This window comes from Glycine max, chromosome 8 (genome assembly GCF_000004515.6).
Source record: "Glycine max cultivar Williams 82 chromosome 8, Glycine_max_v4.0, whole genome shotgun sequence".
NCBI classification, from domain to species: Eukaryota; Viridiplantae; Streptophyta; class Magnoliopsida; order Fabales; family Fabaceae; genus Glycine; species Glycine max.
In genome coordinates this window covers 21119893-21129007 of record NC_038244.2, presented here as the reverse complement: position 1 = coordinate 21129007, position 9115 = coordinate 21119893, and positions in this window count along the sequence as shown.

The following is a 9115-nucleotide window of genomic DNA, read 5'->3' as shown; positions in this document are numbered from 1 at the left end:
GACATAATAATTTATTTTGTCAACAATTTCTTTTTTAGAGGCAAGAACAACTCTTTTTTGCAAGTAATCTGTGTCACTGTAGTTATTTATCAAGCTGTGATAGGTGGCTTCAACAATAGCATGGATAGGATCATCATAATTTTTTATAAGAAACTCATCTGGGATAGTGATTTCTGAAAACCCGTCATCCAAAAGGCAGATTGTTTCGCATGAGTTCGTTAAGACTTTGATCTAGTGCCTCAAATGCAAATTTATGACACATTGGAGCTTCATCCCAGACTATTAGTTTTGTAACCTTTAATAAGTCAGCTAACTCACTGCCTTGATGAATATTGCATGTTGAATTTTCTGTTGCAGGGACTGGGTTTAGGGTTTAGGAACAATTGGCAAGATCTGTCGGAAATCTCCACCAAAAACCATAATTTTCCCTCCAAAAGGCAGATTGTTTTGCATGATTTCTTTAAGACTTTTATCTAGTGCCTCAAATGCAAATTTATGACACATTGGAGCTTCATCCCAGACTATTAGTTTTGTAACCTTTAATAATTCAGCTAACTCACTGCCTTGATGAATATTGCATGTTGAATTTTCTGTTGCAGGGACTGGTATAGCAAATTTGGAATGTGCGGTCTGACCACCAGGCAATAGTAATGAAGCAATTCCACTTGAAGCAACTGTACAAACAATTCCACCATTGGAGCGTATACCAGATGATAAGGTTGTCCAAATAAATGTTTTGCCAGTTCCACCATATCCATAGAGAAAGTAAACTGCAGTTGATTGAGTGTTAACCACAGACATAATGGTATCGACAATAGTTTTTTGCTCATCTGTAATTATATATTCACATATTAACAAATAGTAATATATACTATTGTGATTAAGGAGTTGCTATATCAAATGTGTCATAATTTGTGAGTACCTGTGAGCAATTGGTATGCCGTGTTGTATTGTTCTGCTAACATTTCTTTGTCATATGTCATTTCATTATGGATCAGTTATTATGATGTTGGTTTCGTGCATATCCTATTGGGTATGGCATGGATGGAAAATCTCGCAAGCTCCTTCTGTTCGCTTGTAGCATATTCTCAATCTCAGTTAAGCATAAATGAATTGTTTCCTTTTCAGTAAGGCGAATACATGTGATTAGTAAAATAATAAACATAATGATTTTGAGTAAACAATATTTATTTAGAATATATAAAATCACCTTGTTTTCTATGATTGAATATGATATCATCTGCCATCCATTGTCATGTCTGTTGCCAAACATATTCTGGTCTGTCCATGGTGTTCATAAATAAAAGCTTGACAAATAATTTTCTTAGGTAGTGTGCAGTACCCCAATTATTAGCTTCCTGTAAAGCACTAATAAATTCTTGATCACTACCAAGAAAGCCTTTTGCAAAACATGCTTCCCTAAATGTAGGATATACCAGACCATTGACTGTTCTAATGTCACTGTAAGACTGTGCACCTTTAGCAGTGGATAGCATCATTCTAAGGTAAAACAGTTCACCAACTGAAGGTGGGACCCATATGAGTCTGCCCATTGTATTCCCTTGTTTTATTGGTTGCCAGCATCTTTTGTGGGCGACATAAACAAATCTTGAGATATATTGATGATATGTAAGATCCCGTCCATAAGAACATATTTTGTTAGAATGCATCCAAGCTGTGAACATGGATTCTTTGATTGTGTTTTTTGATAGGACTTCACCTATTTGTTGATCATCTGTCCAGTAAACATGTTGTTGATTTTCAAGGTGGAAATATAGCCGCTCCACTGCCAAGGAACGCGCATGCATTGGGAATGCAAAAATTTTCCAACATGCTTCTGGGGGAGATACATATCTATTGATTCAAGCAGCACACATATATTGCTGAAGATAGAATCAGATGTTGGTAAGTTTGAGTTAAACATATAACATCAAATAAATTAATTTATGTTAAATGATTTCGTTAATCAAATCAGGTGAGAATAAAAGGATACCTGCAATCAAGATATTGCTTAATTTCATCTTGATTTCCAAGAGAAGCTGTGATACGGTCAGAACCTTTGTTGATGTATTTGAACAGATATTTAATGGATGTACTTTGATTACACCATTCCACGTTTAAGTGTGTTTTATACTTTAATAAAAGTTGTGGATTGTATGGTACAACAAATATGTTATCTAGTTCAATTCCATTTTTCATCACTGTACGACCATCATTTCTTCTCCTATAAACTGGGAATCCATCCTGGTCAACAATTGTTGCTCCATGGAATTTTTTTGGAAAACATCTAACGCACTTTCCATTGACCATACATGGTGATTTTTTATTTGCAAACCCACATGGTCCATGCATCATATGGTTGGAAACAATTTCAAATAATTGTGCCTGGCTCTGTTTGTCAGGTATTTCTGCTGAAATCATTTGATCAATATCGTGTGGGTTTGGTAACTTGTTTGAAGGGTGCAAAAAAATTAAAATGTGGACATGTGGCAATCCTCTTTTTTGTCACTCAATTGTATAAATATCTGAAATAAACTTGCATCAGTGATATTATAAACATCAACTTAGAAAGTAGGGAAAAAGTCATAGAATTTTTTATTACTTACATCCAATAATGTTGCCAAAGATATTGCCATGTTTTAAGTCATTCATTAATTGATTGAGTTTTATTTTGAAAACTCGTGTGATAATATCAGGGCAATTACTGGGGGTCAGATTGGATTGTGTGACCTTGCGTTGTATTTCTGGCCATGTTGGATTACATGTCATTGTTAATAATAAGTCTGGAAATCCAAGATGTCCACAAATTGCCATGCCATCAAAATATAGTTGCTCCATATATCTTTGACCACCAACAAAACTACTTGGCAGTATGATTCTCTTTCCTATGTCCCTACCAAGTGTTTCAGGATGATCATTAGAGCCAATTAAATTGATGTATTTGTCAACCCTGAGTTGTTGTTGATGCTGTCTGACATAGTTTAGTTTTTGAGACTCAATCATACAATATCCATCAACAATCCATTGCTGAAATAATCTTCTTGAATGAAGTATAGTCTATGCTTCATCAGTTCTTGACTGTAGGCGGTAAGAAAAATATTCGCGTAATGTGACTTGTTTCCTCTTTGTAGCATGTATATTGGCATGATCTTTGTGAGGTATATTTAGTCTGTAACCATCTTCTCCTTTTGGGTATAAAAGCGGATATTGCAAAGGAAAATATGCAGGATGAAGTTCATGTATTCTCTTCAGAAGTTCGGATTGTTTTTCTATTATAATACCTCTTTTATCAGCTGAGTGTTCATCACCAACAATCAAGGCAACAACTTCAGTGGTAGTTGGTAAGTTATACAACCTTCCGTCTGTTTGTCTTTGACTAATGAGTTTCATCTTCAGGTCTGGAACTACAGCAGAATGCAATTTGTCCCTTGCCATTCGAAACCTTTGAGCATAGTGATTGTGATGATCAAGCATGTCTTTGATTGCAATGATAATCTGTTCATCAAGCATATCATGCATCCTGTAAATAAAAAATTAGCCAGAACAGCATACACAGCTATTTGAATATGTAATTTTTTACATGTGTGACATAAGTATGAATACTAACGGGTTTTGCGAAAGTTTGTTGATGATCTCATTGTCTGTATCATAAATATATAGTTGTGCAAACTTAGGTGGGTTATTAGGCATAGGGAGGAGGCTTCCAATAAGATTATGTGTTTGTCCATGTATAAGGAAAGTTGGAGGTCCTTTTCTAGTGTTATAGGATTTGTCAAATTTGATATCGGGAGATGTAAAAGCAAACATTAGATTATATATTCGTATGTACTGCTGGAAATTCTTAGCTTTAGGATCCTGGTTATTGAAAAGTAAGTGATTTAATGGATGGGGTGGTTCATGCAACAGAGGCAATTGTATTTTTCCATCAGAACAACATAATGAAAACCTTGGTTTGTTTGTTTGTTTGTCTTTATTTATCCTCTCATCATACCACATCATAGCCTTACAATGTGAGCATTCCCATACAGGATCTCCGATATCAATGTAAGTACCACCTATAAATAAGGTATGAATAATAATTAAATATATCAAACACATTTGAATAAATTTTATAGTTGGAAGATCAAACCTGTATTTTGGTATGCAGATGAGGCAGATAGAAAGGTCTGTTCATCATAATCATCAAGATCATCTATTGTTGGGTCATTTAATGAGTATTCTATGCATATTGATATGGTATAACACACATCAGCCGAAAATATTTGATTTATTTATTTGATCATCAAAGAAACAGAATATAAAAAAATATAAATAATGGATAAATACCTATATCAATGTTTTCCTATGTCATATTTACATCATCATCACTGGAATCTGAGCTGTCATAGCCGACAAATTGATCATGCTGTGTAGTGTTAGTTGGTGTCTGATGTTCATCTGGATAATAAATAGCCAATTTGGCATTCTATATATAAGTTGATTGTAGAACAAAATCTGAAAAGAATGCAATAATAAATAAAATGTGTGCATGTAGATATTTGATAATAGCTTAAGAATAAAAATTACCTCTGTGAATGTCTAACTGTGTCATATTGGAATAAGTATTACTGGCTTGGTATGTGGATGTAGAAGCAGTAGTTATATTTTTTTGATTGTCATAAGATGACATCAAATTTCTCTGGATGGAAGAAACATTGACTGCATGTCTTTTTGAACATCGTTTAGAATCATCTATAGATAAAGTCCCGTGCGATGGTGGTGTAGATTGGAAGCTTGTAGCAGGGTTATTATTATGGTTAATGGTTGGACTACATTGTGAGATACACTGCAAGTTGTCTATAACAATAGTTTTTGTAAGTATAATATAATATTAATGTGATGATATGAAGAATAATAATAATCTATAAATGAATTACAAATTACAAATTACAAATCTGTATTAAGTATTACCATTAGTAGCTGAACGTTGTCTTTTTCGTTCTTGTAAAATAGTTTTCCTACGCTTCCTTCGTTCAGCATATATGTCCATGAGTAGTTGATTTCTGCAACAACTGCCTTATAATTGCCAAACAACAGGAAAATCAAATGTTGAAACTGAGTTGAATAAGTTGTTGTAGTAGGCTGACTTTAAAATGATACCAACATTATAGTTATTTGCATTTGCTTCACCGAGTAAAGGGATATGTATTTGCAATAGAAAAAGCAAAATAGCATAAAACAATAGAAAAAATTGTATTCAAACGCATTAAATTTCATACTCAATGGTTTAGTGCAGCACGAATGATTTGCTGCTCTAAAATGTTAGGTTTGCAAATTCTCTGTCATGTGAACATTTATGATCATCGTTTTTCTTATTGAAGTTGTAAACATGTAATTTTTTATGAGGGAGGAAACAAAATGTTGGAAAATAAATGGGGCATTGCCAAATGAATCGGAAGTAAGAAATGTTTTTTTAACAATTGTTTGCATAACATTAATATTAATATTGATATTGATATTGATTGATTGACATCAATGGGGAATTGACAAAGGCCGTCAAATGAGGGAAATAAGTTGGTAGAGTTGGTGAATCCAGCTAACCCATGAAGCTTAGTCAGTGTTGCCGGTAAACGTGTATCTATATGTGTTCTATTAAATGCATCGAGGCATTGAGTGTGGCATTCCAAAAAATAGCCGCCTATAAAACATAGAATAATGATACCATATATTTTCATAGCTGCACACATTAAATGCATTTGCAGATAATGAGGTCAGTAACAAAATAATAACAATTGTAAAGTATCCAAAAAATCAGTGCATTGAATATTGTATATATGAATAATAGTATATAAATAATAATAAATTATGGAAGTCTGGGATACATTAAGCATGAGTTAATTTTTTTAAAAATTATTATTATCATTATTATTATTATTATATAATTAGTATAATTTATTATAATTATTAAAATAATAATAATAATAATAATAATAATAATAATAATAATAATAATAATATTAATATTAATACTAATACTAGTTGAATTAAAATTTAAAACCATATATAAATATATAATAATACTGATTCCAGTGTAATATGCCAACATATTTGAAAGCAAAAAACAAACCCTGCCATATACTTGAAAAAGGAACGAAACACTGTTATAAGTGTTATCCCTTGCCAATTATATATAATTTTATATAAAAATAAATTAAACCATTAAATGACATAAGTTAAATTTTTTTGTTTCATGTTTAAAATCTTAAAATTAATTGATTGATTGTAAGAATTTAAAGTTGATTGCTCCTCATAGATGTTTAAAAGCTAATTGATAAAATACAACAGCAGTTTATTGCATGAAACCAAGTATTTTGTTCGTCATACAATCAAACTTGACTTAGTAATATGCAAATAAAGCAAACCCAATCGATTTATATGCTATGGTATCACAATTTGAATAGTTAATTGATATAGTTGTATGTTATTCATTTAATTAATAATTGTGAAATTGTGATGGTATTCACGATGGTAAAGAGTATAATACGGATGAATATCAATGAAAAGTTAAAGTTTAATCAAATATTATCATATATCATATATATTTGATATTTGATTGTTTATACATCATTTGCTATGAAATGATGGTGGACTGCACAAAATATATTGTCATATCTACTCAGTGAGCAGATTCAATACGATCAAATTGATGATAAACAAAACATAGAAGCTGAAGCCACAGGATTGTGAAAGTCCCAATTACTCAGCCTTGATATGTTTGTTAGTTGATAACTGATACTGTGCATGCTCATCAGAATCGAAATCAGAACTGGTTTGCTGACAACTAATCCTTTTGGTTGGAGTTAAACAGGTAGAGTTTCCAGGATCGTAATCAGAAGACTGTGACAATGATGGCTGTGAACACATTTACCAATATATATATTAAGAACAATATCATAAGTAAATATTTGACATGATGCAATATTGAAACAAAAGACCCACCGTGGGAACAAAAATTGGTGGTGAACTTTCTGGCTCAACAGCTATTCCTTTTCCCTTACTTGATTGTTCCTGCATGAAAAATATTAACACAGGAGAAACACCATTTATTGTTGTTGACCTTATACTGTGATAAACTTATTTAGTTATTACCTTCAACCCAAGGGTGGCTATCAATGATTGAATATGATGGAGTTCTTCACTCACATCCAACACAGATGATTGGCGTAATTGTGAACGAAACTTAAATCTGACAGCCCAAGTTTTCAACAGGATTTCATCAATACACGTTGGAAATACCATAATATCATCCCCAGCCTAGATAGGTGAAATAAATGGTATCAATGACAAATCACAGAATCATTATTTAATCTATGGTTCAATTGTGTAGAACATACCACTATCAACTCATCTCGTCATTCTCCAGCAGTTTTACCAAACAGCTTGATACATGTTGCATCCCAGAGAAGGAAGTTTCCTTTGTCCCCATTATGCTCCATCCTAACATTTAATTTATACCTTGACATCCATAGAAATTTCAGGGAAATTTGCTAAAACAGCAAAGCGTGTAAATAAATAATCAGTACAAAAAATGATCATGGCTAACCGTGGAACTGTATCGACGACACTGGTATGACAAGAATGGCAAGTTGAGCCACCTTTTGATGGATCAAATGTCGTTGTATAGTTAGGACAACTGTCCTAACTCCATGGAGCATCAATAATGATTTCGTCAACTGTTCCAACAGTTAAGCAATAACAATCCTGTAACATGGTGAATAATAGATGAAGAAACAAACATGTGGTAGAGGCCATATTAACAAAAGCATTGTTCAACTATTAACGTGCCTGAGATTGTTGATTTCACCTATACTGACCACTTGAGCATTCTACAGAAATTTTTCCACCACATTACTCTGGCTAGATTGGGACTGAGAACCATCTTTATCATTGATCATCCCACCAGAATAAAATGGCACAGACAAACTGAATGGACAACAATATAAAAAATTAGAGTTCAACCATTAAAGCGTATAAAAAATGCAAAGGAACTAAAAAACATAAACGCTGCAGTATACCAACACTGTTAAAATGCAAATTTAATGACAAACCTTTGATGAAATTCATGTATCTCTGTAATATCAGCGTTGACATACAATTTAGATCCAAATTTGATATTCTGCACGCTTAGGGGATACTTGTCTGGAATGATATCCATCAATATCATCAACAACATACATATTTATTACCCAGAGTAAATCAATCTATATAATAAACACTAACCAACACCAAACACACCTGTAGCATCCTTGATTTTACCTAAGGTCAACATAACAACCAATGGTTCCTAAAGCAGAAGGTTTTTGTCAATAGCATCATGTAGCTGAATAGCATAGTCCTCCCAAACAGTTGTTAGAATGTCGCAGTTACTATGACCAAACAATCACAATCAGTATGTTAGTTGTTGCTAACCCATTCATCATATCATATATCATATAAAATAATCAATCGTCTGATTTGTTTAGTGTCTGAACATATATATATATATATATATATATATATATATATATATATATATATATATATATATATATATATATATATATGTATGTATGTATGTATATGTAAAATTAGCATATTTGAATACCTGTTATCCCTGAGCTTGATGTCATCCTGTGAGGGGGATTAACTGTCTTAACATCGATCAGATCAACAATGACACCAACAATATCTTGTCAAACATGGTCAGGCAAGACAAATGTTAGTCTGACACAAAGATGCATATAAAATTGTTGGTTAAACAAAAAACTAAACAAATTGACCCACTAAAGTATGGCGTGGTGCGAGGCCAGAGATTATATTAGTAAAAAGAGTTATGAGATAAACATTAGAAGGAATTTCTGGACGGTGAATTTCCTTGACAGATGTAGTTTTTAGGAAATAAACCAAATATGGAGTTGGGCTGACTCTGTATTCAGATTAGTTGTCAACAATCCTCGGGTTCTGAATCAAATACGAAGAACCACACTGTAACTTGTCCCGCAATTCAGTGAAGAGTTCTTGCCAGAGAGTAGCTCCAATTTTTGAACCCTGAAACACTTAAATCATAAAATGAAGTGACATGACATACAATACAAAT